The 17,267-nt window shown below is 42.3% G+C and overlaps 1 protein-coding gene across 6 annotated transcripts in view; it reads left to right on the forward strand.

Annotated features, from left to right (window-relative positions):
- The first annotated feature begins 3,215 nt into the window (after nucleotides 1–3,215).
- iars1 (isoleucyl-tRNA synthetase 1) overlaps nucleotides 3,216–17,267 on the forward strand; it is a 188,795-nt gene continuing 174,743 nt past the window's right edge. The window contains exons 1-2 of one of the 6 annotated variants that reach the window (XM_041191109.1): nucleotides 3,294–3,360; nucleotides 8,874–9,008. The gene's annotated coding sequence lies outside the window, so the exon portion shown is untranslated. Of the gene's footprint in view, nucleotides 3,361–8,873; nucleotides 9,009–13,838; nucleotides 13,859–16,519; nucleotides 16,622–17,267 lie in introns of those variants that run through there. The other 5 variants (XM_041191111.1, XM_041191113.1, XM_041191110.1 and 2 more) reach the window with 5 other exon arrangements.

Raw genomic sequence — 17,267 nt, forward strand, 5'->3', positions numbered from 1 at the left:
CTTCCAACATGTGCTATCTTACCTGCAACCTCCAGGTCAGGTGACTCCATATCTAGTACAGAGTACCATACAGTATCTAATACTGGACTCCACTACCACAACCAACTATTATCATGACATACTTTACAATTTTTGACGACAATAAAAATGACCAGCTATTAAGTAGCAATAATAAAAACAGAAAATGCTGGAAATACTCAAAAGGTCAGGGAGCATCTGTGGAGTGAGAGACATGTTTTAGCTGATGACCTTTCAGAACTGTGGAAAGATAGAAATGCTTTTGTATTCAGTATCAATGTCACCTATGTCATGATGTGCCCATATCCCACAAGTTTTAATGCAGGTACCTTCTTGACCTGTCATGAAGTCTGTACTCAGGGTGATTTTCTGACTTTAAGTTCCTAACAAGCTGTTGATTATTTTCTGCTAGTTTCTTGGCTACCGGGGATTGACTGGGCAGCGGACTGAGAGTAGCAAATGATCAACAGCAGAACAGCTGAATAATGATAAAGATAAATACAAGAGTATCAGTAATGAATATAAATATAATAAGGGACACAGAAGGAACTTCTGTACTAAAAAGAGAATGTGCAACTAGCTACAGCAATAGAAACATTTCAGTGCAAGCTAAATAAATCCATAAGGGAGAAAAGGATTAGAGGGATGTGCTGATAGGATTGGATGAAGTAGGATTGGAAGCAGCTTCCCTGGAGTGTAAGTGCAGCATGGACAGGTTGGGCCTGTTTCAACAGGCAACAGGCATGGACTGGTTGGGCCTGTCCAGTCCAACAAGAAAGGAGGCATTGCTAGACCTAGTTCTTGGGAATGATGTGGGCCAAGTAGATCAAGTGACAGTAGGGGAACATTTAGGGAACAGTGATCATTGTATCATAAGGTTCAGGATTACGGTGGAAATGGATAATGGTCAATCCAGAGTAAGAATAATCAACTGGCACAGAGTGGACTTCAATGGGGCAAGATGGAACTGGGCCAGATAGACTGAAACCAAAGGTTGGTGGGAGAAACAGTAGCTGAACAATGAGCTACCTTCAAAGGGGTGATGGTTTGGGCACAGTCAAGGTATGTTCCCTCAAAAGGGAAGGGTAGTGCAAACAAATTCAGACTCATTGGATGACAAAGAACAAGAAATTAAGTTAAAGAAGAAAATGTGTGCTTACAACAAGCAAATACAATTGAGAACCAAGCTGAATATAGAAGATTCAGAAGGGATGTGAAAAAGCAAATACGAGAACCAAAGAGAGATTATGAAAAGAGACTGGCAGCTAACATAAAAGGAAATCCCAAAGTGTTCTATAGGCACATCAATAGTTTAAGGGTGGTAAAAGGAGGAGTACGGCTAATTAGGGACCAAAAAGAGGATTACATATAGAGGCAAGAGGCATGGCTGAGGTGCTAAATGAATACTTTACACCTGTCTTTACCTATGAGGTAGATGCTGCCCTGTCTATGGTGACAGAGGAGGAAACTCAGTCACTAGAAGGGTTTAAAATTGATAAGGAGGAGATATTGGATAAGATGTCAGTACTTAAAGTTGATAAGGCACCGGGACTGGATGAGATGCATCCAAGAACATTGAAGGAAGTGAGAGTGGAAATTGCAGAGGCACTGGCAATAATCTTTCAATGTTCCCTGGATTCAGCAGAGGACTGGAGAATTGTTAAAATTACACCCTTGTTCAAAAAGAGTTGTAAAGATCTGTCCTGAAATTACGGACCAGTCAGTTTAATTTTGGTGGTGAGGAAACTTCTAGAAACAATTATTCGGGATAGAATTAATAGTCACATGGAAAAGTTTGGATTGATTGGTAAGAGTCAGCATTGATTTGTTAAAGGAAAATCATGTCTAACTAATTTGCTGGCATTTTTTGAAGGGGTAACAGATGGTTGATGAGGGCAAGGGTGTTGATGTGGTGTCATATGGACTTCCAAAAGGCATTCGATACAGTGCCACACAACAGACTTATTATAGGTCATGGAATAAAAAGCACAGTAGCAACATGGATACAAAATTGGCTGAGGGATAGGAAACAGAGAGTAATGATTAATCGGTATTTTTCGGACTGGAAGAAGGTTTGTAGTGGAGTACCCCAGGGATGGGTATTGGGACCCTTGCTCTTCCTGATATATATAAATTATCTAGATCTTGGTGTGCAGGGGACAATTTCAAAGTTTGCAGATGACACAAAACTTGGGAGAATTGTGAACTGTGAGTAGGACAGTGTAGAACTTCAAAAGGACATTGACACATTGGTGGAGTGGGCAGATAGGTGGCAGATGAAATTCAATGCGGAGAAGTGTGAGGTAATATACTTTGGTACAAAGGATATGGAGAGACAGTGTAAAATAAAGGATACTATTCTAAAGGGTGTGCAAGTGCAGAGAGACCTGGGTGTATTTGTACATAAGTCATTAAGATTGGCAGGACAAGTAGACAGAACTGTTTCTAAAGCGTACAATATTCTAGGCTTCATTAAAAGGGGCGTAGAGAATAAGAGCAGGGAGTTTATGATGAACTTATGTAAGACACTGGTTAGGCCTCAGCTGGAGAATTGTACATAGTTCTGGGCATCAAACTATAGGAAGGATGTGAACGCTTTGGAGAGAGTGCAGAAGAGGCTTATGAGAATGGTTCCAGCGGTGAGGCACTTCAGTTATGAGGAAAGATTGGAGAAGTTGGGACTGTTTTCCTTGGAGAGGAGAAGGCTGAGAGGAGATTTGATAGAAGTTTTCAAAATAATGAGGGGCCTGGACATAGTAGATAGGGAGAAACTGTTCCCACTCGTAAACGGATTGAGAACCAGAGGGCACGGTTTTAAAGTGTTTTGCAAAAGGAGCAAATGCGAGGTGAGAAAAAACTTTTTCACACAGTGAGTAGTTAGGGTTTAGAATGCACTGCCTGGAAATGTGGTGGAGATGGGTTCAATTGAGGCATTCAAGAGGGCATTGGATGATTATTTAAATAGAAATAATGTGCAGGGTTACAGGGAAAAGGTTACAGGAGATTGGTACTGAGTTAAAATGCTCAGAGAGCCAGTGCAGACATGACGGGCTGAAAGGCCTCCTTCTACACCGTAACAATTCTGTGATTCTGTTTCTGAGCAGCTGACAGACAGGAGGCACTGGCTGGCACGAGGAAACCCACAAACCAGCCCCAGGTCAGACATGGCAAATGACCAAATGGAGGCAAACCAATAGGAAACGAGTACACTGGTAAACGGCCACCCTTTAGTTACAGAAATTAACCAACGGGAGGAGAGGTTATTTTCGGGACGCAGGCAATTGGCCAGGTGATCCCACTGAATTACAGCAGAAAAGCCGGTGAGAGAAGCTCGGCAGCAGCGTGAGTCTGGGGCCTCAGGCGGGGAGGGGGCATGGGAATTTGGATATGGAATAGGAATAGCATTAGCTTGTCGCTCAGTTAGTCGCTGGTTGGTGATCGAGTAGGTCTGCCGTGGGGGGCGGTGAGATTGTGAGGAGCAGAGACGTTCCGCCGGCTCCTTACAGGCCCAACCCCGTGTGCAGTATCCGGGACGCGGCAAGACTCTCACCCGGTAGGAGCTGCTGCTTGGAAGCACCGTGTGAGGTCCTCCCCGTTGTCTGCACTGTGCGTGTCATTATGATGGGGAAAGCTTGAGCGCGCAGAAGCTTTTTGTTAGCTTCTGAACAGACAAGTTCTAGTTTGGGAGTGCGGGCCACTTTTCAGAACTATCGGCCCGAAACTTTAATCGATTTTTCCGTCGCTGGTGGGTCTGCAGTGTATTTCAAGCATCTTATTTCATATCTTCCACGTTTTAAAACCTACTATCTTGCAGGCTGGACCTTTCCAGTCATTAGTCAGATATTGCATCAGACTGCTACCGGCATGCTTAACACTGGACAGACCCAGAAGACTTCACCATGAGCTGAATAGAATTGTCAGCTCTGTATAAATTCATAAACGCAAATGTAACATAAAATAAATGTTTAGTTTAATCTAAATCTTAATACTATTTTAAATTCTACTTATATAAATCTAAGCAGTTTGGAATACCGGCTTGACTGCATATTTTCATGTAATTTTTTTATGCCAATGACTTTTTTAATTTGCTAATGGAATGTGGGAATTGCTAGCACAGCCAGCAAACATAACTCAACCCTAACTACTCTTGAGACAGTGGTGGTGAGCTGCTGCCTTGATTGCCTATGGCTTTTGTGGTGTTAATATGCAGGGTTTATGCATGGGTTTAGAAGGTATTCCAAAACAAAAACGAAAACAGAATTACCTGGAAAAACTCAGCAGGTCTGGCAGCATCGCAGAGAAGAAAAGAGTTGACGTTTCGAGTCCTCATGACCCTTCGACAGAACTTGAGTTCGAGTCCAAGAAAGAGTTGAAATATAAGCTGGTTTAAGGTGTGTGTGTGTGGGGGCGGAGAGAGAGAGAGAGAGAGAGAGGTGGAGTGGGGGTGTGGTTGTAGGGACAAACAAGCAGTGATAGAAGCAGATCTGTTCGAGGGAGAAGCTAAGGGCCCTCAGACCATCCTGGTGGGGGATGAAGGTGTAGAGGGATTGGACGTCCATGGTGAAGAGGAAGCGGTTGGGGCCAGGGAACTGGAAATTGTTGATGTGACGTAAGGTGTCAGAGGAATCACGGATGTAGGTGGGAAGGGACTGGACAAGGGGAGAGAGAAGGGAGTCAAGATAACGAGAAATGAGTTCTGTATAAGCTCCCTCCCCCATCCCCACCCCCTTTCTGTTTCCCCCTTCCCCCTTTTTTTTCCCAATAAATTATAAAGATTTTCCTTTTCCCACCTATTTCCATTATATAAGAAAAAATAAAAAAAAAACCCCACTAGAGCTATACCTTGAGTGCCCTACCATCCATTCTTAATTAGCACATTCGTTTAGATAATATCACCAACTTTAACTTTAACACCTATGTGTTCTATTGTACTATTGTCGTTGACATCTTTTGATGATCTGCTTCTATCACTGCTTGTTTGTCCCTACAACCACACCCCCACTCCACCTCTCTCTCTCTCCGCCCCCCACACACACACCTTAAACCAGCTTATATTTCAACTCTTTCTTGGACTCGAACTCAAGTTCTGTTGAAGGGTCATGAGGACTCGAAACGTCAACTCTTTTCTTCTCTGCCGATGCTGCCAGACCTGCTGAGTTTTTCCAGGTAATTCTGTTTTCGTTTTTGTTTTGGATTTCCAGCATCCGCAGTTTTTTTGTTTTTAGAAGGTATTGTTGAAGAAGCCTTGGTTGTGCTGTGCATCATGTAGATGGTATGTACTGCAGCCACAGTGCACTGGTGGTGTTGGAGTGAATGTAAAAGATGGTGGATGGGGTGCTGGTCAATTGGGCTGCTTTGTCTTTGATGTTATTGAGTTTTGTTGGAACTACACTGACTCAGGCAAGAGGAGAGTATTCCATCACACTTGTGATTGTCTTGTAGATTGTGGAAAGTCAGGAGGTAGGTTGCTTGTTTCCAAATTCCCAACCTCTGACCTGCTTTTGTAGATGTGACTGACCTAAGTTTTAGTAAATTGTGACTGTCAGGATATTGATGGTAGGGTATTTGGTGATGGTAATGTCTTTGAATAGCAAGGGGAGGGGATTAGACCCTCAGAGTTGGTTATTGCCTGACACTTGTGCAGTATGGACATTAGTTGTCACCCAACGCAAACTGGAGGAACAACACCTCATCTTCCAACTAGGCACTTTACAGCCTTCTGGACTGAATATTGAATTCAACAACTTTAGGTCTTGACCTCCCTTCTCCATCCCCACCCCCTTTCTGTTTCTTCCCCCTTCCTTTTGTTCTTTTTCCAATAAATTATATAGATTTTTCTTTTTCCCACCTATTTCCATTATTTTTAAATCTTTTATGCTCCCCCCACTCCCACTAGAGCTATACCTTGAGTGCCCTACCATCCATTCTTAATTAGCATATTCGTCTAGATATATATCACCAACTTCAACACCTATGTGTTCTTTTGTTCTGTTGTCTGTGACATCTTTTGATGATCTGCTTCTATCACTGCTTGCTTGTCCCTACAACCACAACCCCCCCCCACTTCTCTCCCCCCACCCAACACACACACACACACACACTAAACCAGCTTATATTTCACTCCTTTCCTATTTCTACTTAGTTCTGTCGAAGGGTCATGAGGAATCGAAACGTCAACTCTTTTCTTCTCCGCCGATGCTGCCATACCTGCTGAGTTTTTCCGGGTAATTCTGTTTTTGTTTTTTATTAGTTGTCACTTACTAGCCCAAGTCTGAATGGTCAGTTCTTGCTGCTGTCAGGAATGGATTGCTTCATTTGAGGAGTTGTAAATAGAACTGAACACTTAGTATAATCATTGGCAAATGTCCTCACTTCTGACCTTATGATGCAGGCAAGGCAATTGAAGCTGGTTGGGCCTAAGATGCTACCCTGAGGAATTCCTGCAATGATATCTTGGGGCTGAGATGATTGGCCTCCAACAACTACAGCTATCTTCCTTTCTGCTAATTAAGACCCCAGCCAGCAGAGTTTTTCCCCTGATTCCCACTGACTTCAATTTTACCAAGGCTTTTTGATGCTGTGTTAATACTATAGTAATATATGGCAAATGTTAGGAATCTGAAATAACACCAGATAATGCTGGAAAGCAGTATATATGGAGAGAAAAACAGTAACATTTTAGATTTCTGACCTTTGATCAGAACTTGATGTGATGCAAAGTCATGGACCTAACACTTATTCTGTTCTTTCCACTGATGCTGCCTAACTTGGAGTGTTTACAGTGTTTTCCGTTTTTATTTTTTGATGTTATGCTTGAAAAGTGCAGTCACACTCGCTGTACCCCTGAAATTCAGTTCTTCTGTCCATTCTGGGCCATACAAAATCTGTGTTAATGGTCCACAGGGCCTCAAGGCAATTTAAACCACCTAGATCTGTTCTGAGTTTATTTCATTTAGCAGTGTGCTAGTGCCTTACAACATGATAGAGGTCTCCTCAGTGGAAATTGGAATTTTGTTTCCATTAGGATTGTGTAGTGGCCACTGCTATTACTCTAGCCTAGAACAGATTGCTGAGGACACGGTCATGCAGGTTTTTCCCTCGAGTTGGTCCTCTCTTCATCTGTAGGCCCAGTCTGGCAGATATGTCCTTCAGAACTTGACTAACTCAGTAAGAAGTGCTACCAAGCCATTCATGATGATGGAAGTCCCTCACCCAGAATACATTCTATGCCTTATTTAAACAAAAATTCCCTCAAAACCCAGCTTTTGGTCACTGCTAGTCTTTTCCTCTCTGGCTCTGTCCTTTTTCCTTGCACTTATTATCAAATTCTTTTGAATCTTTCTTCATGTTAGAAGTACTGCTGCAGTGCTACCTCATGTATTTATGTAGACTTATTGACATAATTTATAGGGATTCCAAACATTCATTCGCTGATTTTTGGAAGGGGAAACCTAACTGAAATCCTGAAGGGGAAATCCAAATATTGAAGACGTACCCTCCGGTGCTTCTTCCATGGAGGAGTAATGATTTATAAGTTAAGGGAGGGTAGTAATTAGGAGATTTCCTTGCCCATGTTTAACCTGATGCCATACAATGTCTTGGGGTCTGGAGTCAATGTTAAGCACTCACAGGGTCATTCCTACCTGATCCTGTGGGTCTTTCCTGTTGGCATGATAGGACATACTCTTGAGTGTGGATAGAGGGGTCTGGGATATTGGATGTAAAATAGGATTTTGAAAGCATAACCATGATGTTTGACTCGTGTCTGGTAGCTCCCCTGGTTTTGGCACAAGTCCTTAGAAAGTAGTGAGGAGGACTTTTCAGGATTAACTGGGATGATGTTGCCAAGGAGTTGCTTGTAAATGAGAAATAGGATGGGGCCAAGGATAGATCCTTGGAGGATTACAGTGGTAATGGCATGGGAGTGGGAAGAGAAGCCATTGCAGGTGATTGTCTAACTTCAACTGATATTCCTACCCTTATCCTCCCACCATTAGTGGCAGTCCACTTGAACTGTTGCAAGCCTGTTGTCTGAAACTTTCTCCCTAAACCTCTACAACTTTTTTAAACAAATGTTCCTTCAAAACCCAGCTTTTGGTCACTACTTGTCTTTTCCTCTCTGGCTCTGTCCATTTTCCTTGCACTTACTGTTAAGTTCCTTTGTATCTTTCTTCATGTTAAAAGTACTGCTGCACTGCTACCTCTCATATATTTATACAAACTTATTGACATAATTTACAGGATTCCAAACATTCATTCGCTAATTTTGGAAGGGGAAACCTAACTGAAATCCTGAAGGGGAAATCCAAATATTGAAGACCTTCAATTATTGGTGCTTTCCCCTGGGAGTTCTAGGGGCTTAGACTTCCTGAAAAACCTTTAACCTTTACATGAACAAATAATGAATTCTGGTTCATTTGAAGAGTTCTTAAATTCCACAGCTGATAGATGTTCCATTCTTATGATATAACACAAACGATGGTTACATCTTAATTTGAACAATCAAGTCATTACTTCTGCCACACCCATGCCACAAAAAGTACATAAAGTCACACTCCCATATCCATCCCTCTTGCTCCAATGCAGAAAAAGCATTTTGTACACAACTACCGACCCTTTGATAGACACATTGTCTCTTCATTGTACATTGTTACTCAGCCCATCTTGTCCAAGTTGGCATCCCTAGTACATATTGGTTCATTTCTCCCTTACTATTCAACCTGAAATTCTTCCACCTGTATTCAAGCTGATGTTGCCTCACTCAACTCCACCTGTACTCTCCCTTGAGTCCAGTTCAAACCAGTCGTCTTACACTTCCCTTTTAAAATTGGCATTTTTTCTGCCCTACCTCCTAGTGCCAGGCAATGAGAGAATCCAACCATCGCTCCTTGATGTTCACCGAATCTCCAACTACCTGCATCCATCAGCGGTTACCATTGACCAGAGACTGAACTGGACTAGCCATATAAATACTGTGGCTACAAGAGCAGGTCAGAAACTACGAACTGTATGACAAGTAACTCACCTCCTGACTCCCCGGAGCCTACCCACCATTTGCAAGGCACAAGTCAGGAATGTGATGGAATATTCCCCACTTGCCTGGATGAGTGCAGCTCCCACAACGCTCAAGGAGCTTGACACTGTCCAGGACAAAGCAGTCCGCTTCATTGGCCCCACATCCACAAACAATCATTCCCACCACCACCGACGCACAGTAGCAGCAGTGTGTACTATTTACAAGGTGCACTGCAAGAATTCAGCAAAGTTCCTTCAACAGCACCTTCCAAACTCAGGACCATTACCATCTAGAAGGAGAAGGGCAGCAGATAGATGGGAAAGCCACCACCTGGAATTTTCCCCTCCAAGTCACTCACCATCCTGACTTGGAAATATATTGCGGTTCCTTCAATGTTGCTGGGTCAAAATCCTGGAACTCCCTTCTTACCAGCACTGTGGGCATACTTACACCACACGGATAGCAGCGGTTCAAGAAGGCAGTTCACCATCACCTTCTCAAGGGCATCTGGGGATGGGCAATAAATGCTGGCCCAGCCAGCGAAGCCCACATTCTGTGAATAAATAAATTTAAAAAAATAGCAAGGGACACTATAGCCAGGGCGATAGACACTTTTGTTTTCTGCAGCCAAGAGCGAGAATCCAGAAGACTCTAACCTGCCCAGTGCCAGCTTTTGAGATATCTGCTCAGGGCTGGAAAGGAACTTGCATTGGAAGGGGAGGATCCAGCTGTTGTGATTCATGTAGGTACCAATGGCATAGGTAGAACTAGGAAAAAGGTTCTGCTTAGAGAGCATGAGAAGCTAGTGTGAGAAATTGATGTTTTTAATTTTTGGGGAATATTGTGTTATGTGGAAAAAGCTTTGTTTGTGTGTATATGATTTAATTAAGCTGGGCAGAGATTTATAGGAGAAAGATTTTCTGGGGGGTTTAAACATGAAAAGGATAGAGGTGTTAGGTTTGAGGTACAAATGAATAGGTTAGATTTAACATTTGCATTTTTAAATAAGTGGAGAGTTTGAATATCAAAGGGAAGTCAGAGGTAACAAGAAACATGTTTGTGTCTTACTGGAGTTCCATAAGCAAATAGAAGTGGTTATATTATATTTTATTGATATGGAAACATGAAATATCTTATATTTGGATGGGTTTGAGTTTCAAAGAGATGTGAGAACAAGGGAACCTGAGATGAAAGGGGAAATAAGTTATTTTAGAGTTATCTTTGAGACCTTATGTAGCTGTTTTAGCTGTGGCTGTTTGAGCTGTAGCTGTTGAGCTGCAGATGTGAGATGTAGCTGCTGAGCTGTGGCTCTGGGCTGGGAGAAGGTGCAGTTTGAATCAGCCATTCAGTCAATTCAGAAAAGTCTTGGGTTGCAAAAGGAGTTTAATTCTGATTTTTGGATTTTTATAGCAGAGTAGAGAGTTACAGGTCATGTGGTAAGCCTTTATTGATGGTACAGCAGTTTGCCTTGGTAAAATTACTGGATTTTTTATAAACATCTATAAGGGTGCATTGCCTGGACGTGTTTTCTTGTATGTCTGACCAAGTAGATAGTCTTTCAGGGGGAATGTTCTGTAATACTAAGTTTTTAGCTGTAATCTTGTGTGCTTAAATTTTCTTTTATTATTGTTAAAAATTAAAAGTAAAAGCTTTATTAAAACTCCAAAGTGTTACTGGATTTCTTGCTGCTGAGATCAGGTATGATTTCTCATTTTCAGAATACAAAAGAAAGCGTTTGGCCTGTAAGTCACCTTTCCCCCTGGGATTTGGTTTGTGCAGCAATTAACATCATCTAGGCACAAAATTAAAAAGCAGAACCTCAAGGGTAATAATCTCTGGATTATTACCTGAGCCATATGCAAATTGGGACAGGGTAAATAAAATTAGAGAGATGAATGTGTGGCTCAAAGACTGGTGTGGGAGAAGTGGTTCTGGTTCGTAGGGTACTGGCACCGGTACTGGGGAAAGTGGTGGCTGTACCGTTGAGATGGCCTACACCTGAACCATGGTGGGACCAGTGTTCTCTCAAGCTGCATAAAGAGGGAAGTAGAGAGAGTTTTAACCTAACTAGTGAGGGCAAGGGATCAAATTTGAGATGATGAGGTAAATCAAAAGAGTACAGTCAAGGCAAGAGAGAAAGGTATTAATATGGGAAATGATAAACAATGTGACAGGAAGTGACGAGAGTACAAATTCACTAGTAAATGAGTAGATGAGGCTAGACATCACAAAGATAATAAAAGTACAAAACTAAAGGCACTGTATAGGAATGCACATAACATTTGAAAATAAATAGCTGAACTGAGTGCAAAAGAAATAAACAATTATGATCTGATAGCCATTGTAGCAATATGGCTGCAGGATGACATAGATTGGGACCTGAATATTGAAGGGTTAGTGATATTTAGGAAGAACAGGAAGCTAGGAAAATGTGGAGAGGTAGCTCTTTTAATTAATGATGGTATTAGCACATTAGAGAGGGATGACCTAAGTTCAGGAAACCAAGATGTAGAAGTGGTTTGGGTAGAGATGAGAAATGGTCAAGTCAAGAAGTCACTTGCAGGAGTGGTGTACAGGCACCCTAACAATAACCACAAGGTAGGACAGGGTATAAAGGAAAAAATAATGGGAACATGTCAGAAAGGTCAGTGCTAATCATGGGAGATTTTAATCTACATATAGACTGGAAAAATCATATGTGCACAGGTAGCCTAGATGAGGAGTTCATAGAATGTTTTCAGGATAGTTTCTTAGGACAGCATATTCTGGTGCCAACAAGATAGCAGGCTGTATGCGACCTGGTATTGTGCAACATGATAGGATTAATTAATGACCTCATAGTGAAAGTGGCAGTGATGATAATATAATTGAATTTTACATTTAGCTTGAGGGTGAGGAAAGTGGGTCTAAGACTAGTATTTTAAACTTAAGGGCAATTATGAGGGCATGAAAGCAGAGCTAGCTAAAGTGAACTGGCAAATTAAGTTAAGGGATAGGTTAATAGAGATGCAGTAGCAGACATTTAAGGGGATATTTCAGAATACACAGGGCGCTTAGAAAAAATCAAGATAATCAGGCAGAGTCAACAATGTTTTGTGAAAAGGAAATCATATTTAACTAATTTATTGGAGTTCTTTGAAAAAATAACATGTGCTGTCGATAATGGGAAACTTGTGGATGAACTGTACTTAGATTTCCAGAAGGCATTTGATAAGGTGGCACATCAAAGGTGATTGCAGAAACTAAAAGCCCTTGATGTAGAAGGTAACATGGATAGAAAATTGGCTAGCTAACAAGACACAGAGCAGGCATAAATGGGTCATTTTCTGTTTGGCAAGATGTAATGAGCAGTGTGTCACGGGGATCAGTGCTGGGACCTCCACATTTTACAATTTATATAAATGACTCGGATGAAGGGACCAAAGGTATGGTTGCTAAATTTGCTGATAACACAAAGATAGGTAGGAAAGTAAGTCGTGAAGAGGACATAAGGAGACTACAAAGGAATATACATAGATTAAGTGAGCAGGTAAATGGAATATAATGTGGGAAAATGTGAAATTGTCCATTTTGGCAGGAAAAATAAAGATGCATATTATCTAAATGGTGAGAGATTACAGAGCTCTGAGATGCAGAGGGACCTGGGTGTCCGAGTGCATGAATTGCAAAAGGTTAGTATGTAGGTACAGCAAGTAATTAGGAAAGCTAATGGAATGTTATTGTTTATTATGAGGGGAATTGAATACAAAAGTAGAGAAGTTATGCTTCAGTTATACAGGGCATTGGTGAGACCACATCTGGTGTATTGTGTATAGTATGGTTTCCTTATTCAAGGAAGGATGCAAATGTGTTGGGAGCAGTTCAGAGAAGGTTACTGGACTAATATCTGGAATGGGCGGGTTGGCTTATGGGGAAAGGTTGGACAGACTTGGCTTGTATCTGCTGGAGTTTAGAAGTAAGAAACGACCTGATTGAAACATGTAAGATCCTGAGGGGTCTTGACAGGGTGGATGTGGAAAGGATGTTTCCTCTTGTGGGAGAATCTAGAACCAGGGGTCACTGTTTAAAAATAAAGGTTACCTATTTAAGACAGTTGAGGAGAAATTTTTTCTGAGGGTCGTGAATCTTTGGAACTCTGCCTCAAAAGGCGGTGGAAGGAGAGACTTTGAATATTTTTAAGGCAGAGGCAGATAGGTTATTGATAAGCAAGGGGGTGAAAGATTATCGGGGGGAGTAGGTGGAAGAGTAGGTGGACATGTGGAGTTGAGGTTAAAAGTCAGATCAGCCATGATCTTATTGAATGGTGGAGCAGCCTCGAGGGGCTCAGTGGCCTATTCCTGCTCCTTATTTGTATGATCATATGTATGTACAGCATAGAAAGAGACCAATTTGTCTAAAATGCATGTGCTGGCTCTTTTACAGAGCTACGTAACTGGTTCCACTCACCCAATGTTTCCCCATTGCTTTGCAAATTTTGCCTTTTCAACTATATAGCCAATTCCCTTCTGAAATTCATGATTGAGTCAGTTTCCAACATCTTTTCAGGTAGTACTATTCAGATCATGACAACTAGGCTTGTAAATTAAAATTTTAAATTAAAAAAAAAAATGTAATTGAAGCCCCTCATAATTTTGAACAGCCCTATTAAATCTCCCCTTAACCTTATCTGATCTAAGGAGAACATTTCTAGCTGTTCCAGTCTCTCCATACAACTGAAGTCCCTCGCGATCAAGGATGATTTGCTTCCACTCCAGGTCGATGGCTGATTAGTCCAATGCGCGATCTGTAGACTCTGCCACATGTGGGGCTGGTAGTGCTTGAAGGGTCAGTATATGAGCTGTTTGGATGTTTGTATGTGCTCTCTCTGCCTCGACTTCACCTCTGCGTTTTCCTGACCAAGTGTTTATGTGTCCGGTGCCTTCTCAAATGAACTTTCTCCATTTTGGTTGGTCACAGGCCAAAGAAGATTCCACGAATCGGCAGGGATGTTTGACCTCTTCAGGGATGCTTTGAGGAGTCTATTGTTGTGTCCGAGTTCTGAGTAGAGCAGTTGCTTCGGGAGTCTGGTGTCAGGCATACGAATGACATGTCCCACCCAGCGCAGCTGGTTTTAAGTGATTAGTGCCTTAATGCTGAGCCTGTTGGCTTTGAAGAGGACACAGCTATTGGACCACCTTTCTTGCCATCTGATTTGGACGATCTTGCGAAGGCAGAACAGGTGGTACTTTGGCAGTGTTTTGAATTGTCTACTGTAGGTTGTCCAAGTCTCCAAGCAGATGGCTTGAGATCCTGGTTCTTAAATATGCTCTTCTTCAGCTGGCCAAAGGCTGAGCTAGGAATTTGGAGACAATTATGTATTTCGCCATCTATGTCTGCCTCTGCTGAGAGGAGGCTCCCAAGATATGGTAAACGGTCTATATTTTCTAGGATCTCGCCATTGATCTTAATCGATGGGGAAGGTGTTGTGCTGTGGAGGACTCTGGGGTATGCTTTCCCTGCTCCTTCCTTGCCAATCACACCCTTCCAGAGATCCGCGTTCTTCCCAATTCTGGCATTAAAGTCTCCGAGGAAGATTAGTTTGTTGCCTGCTGGGATTTGGGCTAGGGATTGCTCAAGGTTATTGTAGAATTCCTCCTTGGCCTCATCTGTTGCCTTGAGTGTAGGAGCATATGTGCTGATGACAGTGGCATACTGATTTCTTGTTAGGGTGAGCTGGGCAGTTGTGAAACATCGTTTATCCCACAGGGGGATTTGCTTCCTCTTCTGGAAGACCTTTTCAGAAAACATGGCAGGGGAATGGGATCCTGAGAGGATGTTCAGCAGGGGGAGATGCACAGCCAAAATTAGAGGAGAGAGCAAGTGAGTCTGGAAGGCATAGAAATTATTGACCAGTTAAGGCACAAGGGAGTTTGGCAAGGTTGGATGGTATTTATTTTAATGCAAGGAGTCTGATGAATAAGGCAGATGAGATGGGGGCACAAATTAACACGTGGAAGTATGACGTCATTGCTGTCATGGAGACATGGTTGAGAGAGGGACAGGATTGGCAGCTCAATATTCCAGGATATAGGGTCTTCAGGCAAGACAGGGTAGGAGGTAAAAGAGGAGGGTGTATCGCAATATTGATCGAGGAATCAATTACAGCCGTAAGGAGGGATGACACCTTAGAAGGCTCCTCAAATGAAGCCATATGGGTAGAACTGAAACATAAAAAAGGAGCAATCACATTGCTGGGAGTGTACTATTTGCCCCCAAACAGTCAGAGAGAAATAGAAGAGCAGATATGTAAGCAAATTTCAGAGAAGTGTAAAAAAATAGGGTAGTAACAGTGGGGGATTTCAACTTCCCCAACATTAACTGGGTTAGTCATAATGTGATAGGTTTAGAGGGAGTGGAATTCTTCATATGCATCCAGGAGAGCTTTTTAAGCCAGTTGGTAGAAGGCCCTACAAGAGAGGGTCCTGGACTTAATTTTAGGGAATGAAGCTGAACAAGTGGTAGAGCTATCAGTGGGGGAGCATTTTGAAGATAGTGATCATAACTCTGTTAGATTCAAGGTTATTATGGAAAAGGACAAGGGTGGGCCAGAAATAGGAGTTCTAAATGGGGGAAGGCCAATTTTAATAAGATCAAATATGATTTGGCCAGATTGGACTGGGAGCAGCTACTTTTAGGTAATTCTGTGTTAGAGCAGTGGAAATAGGGAGAGTAAATCCAGTAAAGATAAAGGGCGGGACCAACAAATACAGGGAACAGGATTGGATAAAGAGAAAAAGGGAGGCTTATGGCAGATACCGAGGGCTCAAAACAGTGAAAGCCCTAGAGGAGTATAGAATGTGTAGGGGGGAACTTAAAAAGGAAATTAGGAGAGCAAAAAGGGGGTATGGCAAAACATTGGCAGGTAAAATAAAGGAAAATCCAAAGTTATTTTGCAAGTACATTAAGAGTAAGAGGATAACGAGGGAAAGAGTAGGGCCCATTAAGGACCATTGTGATAATTTGTGCGTGGAGCCGGAAAGGTTCTAAATGAATATTTTGTGTCGGTGTTCACAAGTGAGATGGACCACGTGGACATGGAAATCAGGCAGAAGGACTGTGACATAATTAAAGAAATTAGCATAGAAATGGAGGAGGTTCTAAGTGGTCTGGCAGGCTTAAAAGTAGAAAAATTTCCAGGTTCGGATGAAATGTATCCCAGGCTGTTGAATGAGGCAAGGGAGGAGATAGCAGTGGTTGGGGGGGGGGCGTTGGCAATAATTTGATTGGAGGACAGCCAATGTGGTACTGTTATTCAAGAAAGGAGGAAGGAATAAACCAGGGAACTACAGGCCAGTCAGTCTAACTTCAGTGGCAGAGAAACTACTAGAAGCAATTCTGAGGGACAGAATTAATCTACACTTGTAGAGGCAGGGATTAATCAAGGACAGTCAGCATGGTTTTGTTAAAGGGAGGTCATGTCTGACTAATTTGATTGAATTTTTTCAGAGGTGACCAGGTGTGTAGATGAGGGCAATACATTTGACGTAGTCTACTTGGACTTCAGCAAGGCTTTTCATAAGGTCCCGCAAAGGGAGGCTGATAATGAAGGTAAGAGCCTGTGGGATCCAAGGCAATTTGGAAAATTGGATCCAGAATTGGCTGAGTGGCAGGAAGCAGAGGGTGATGGTGGAGGGTTGTTTTTGTAACTGGATGCCTGTGTCCAGTGGGGTCCCACAGGGATCGGTGTTGGGTCCCTTGCTGTTTATGGTATACATAAACGATTTAAACTTGAATATAGGAGGGTTGATCAGTAAGTTCTTGGATGACATGAAAATTGGTGGGGTGGTAAATAATGAGGAGGATAGCCTTAGATTACAGGAGGATATGGATGGGCTGGTCAGATGGCAATAGAAGGAAGGAGTGCAGATTTAAAGTCAGAAGTCCTGTGGTGGAATAATGACTACTTAGGAGGGGTGGAATCGGCATGAAACAGCAATGAGCTGTTGTCCAAGTTTGGAGGCGGGTGATGCAAGTGAAGCCTAGAGGCTGTTTGAGGGTAGAGTATCCCAAAGTGCATCACTTCTCACTTCTCTGCGTTAAATATCGACATTGCCTTGTGTCTGCCTCTTCTACCATTTTTTGTGTCCCCTGAAGTCTGCTAATATCCTCCTCATTGTTTAGTACATTTCCACCTCTTGTGTCACCTGTAAGCTTTTATATTGTGCTCTGTATACCCAAGTCCAAGTCATTGATC

This window comes from Carcharodon carcharias, chromosome 7 (genome assembly GCF_017639515.1).
Source record: "Carcharodon carcharias isolate sCarCar2 chromosome 7, sCarCar2.pri, whole genome shotgun sequence".
NCBI classification, from domain to species: Eukaryota; Metazoa; Chordata; class Chondrichthyes; order Lamniformes; family Lamnidae; genus Carcharodon; species Carcharodon carcharias.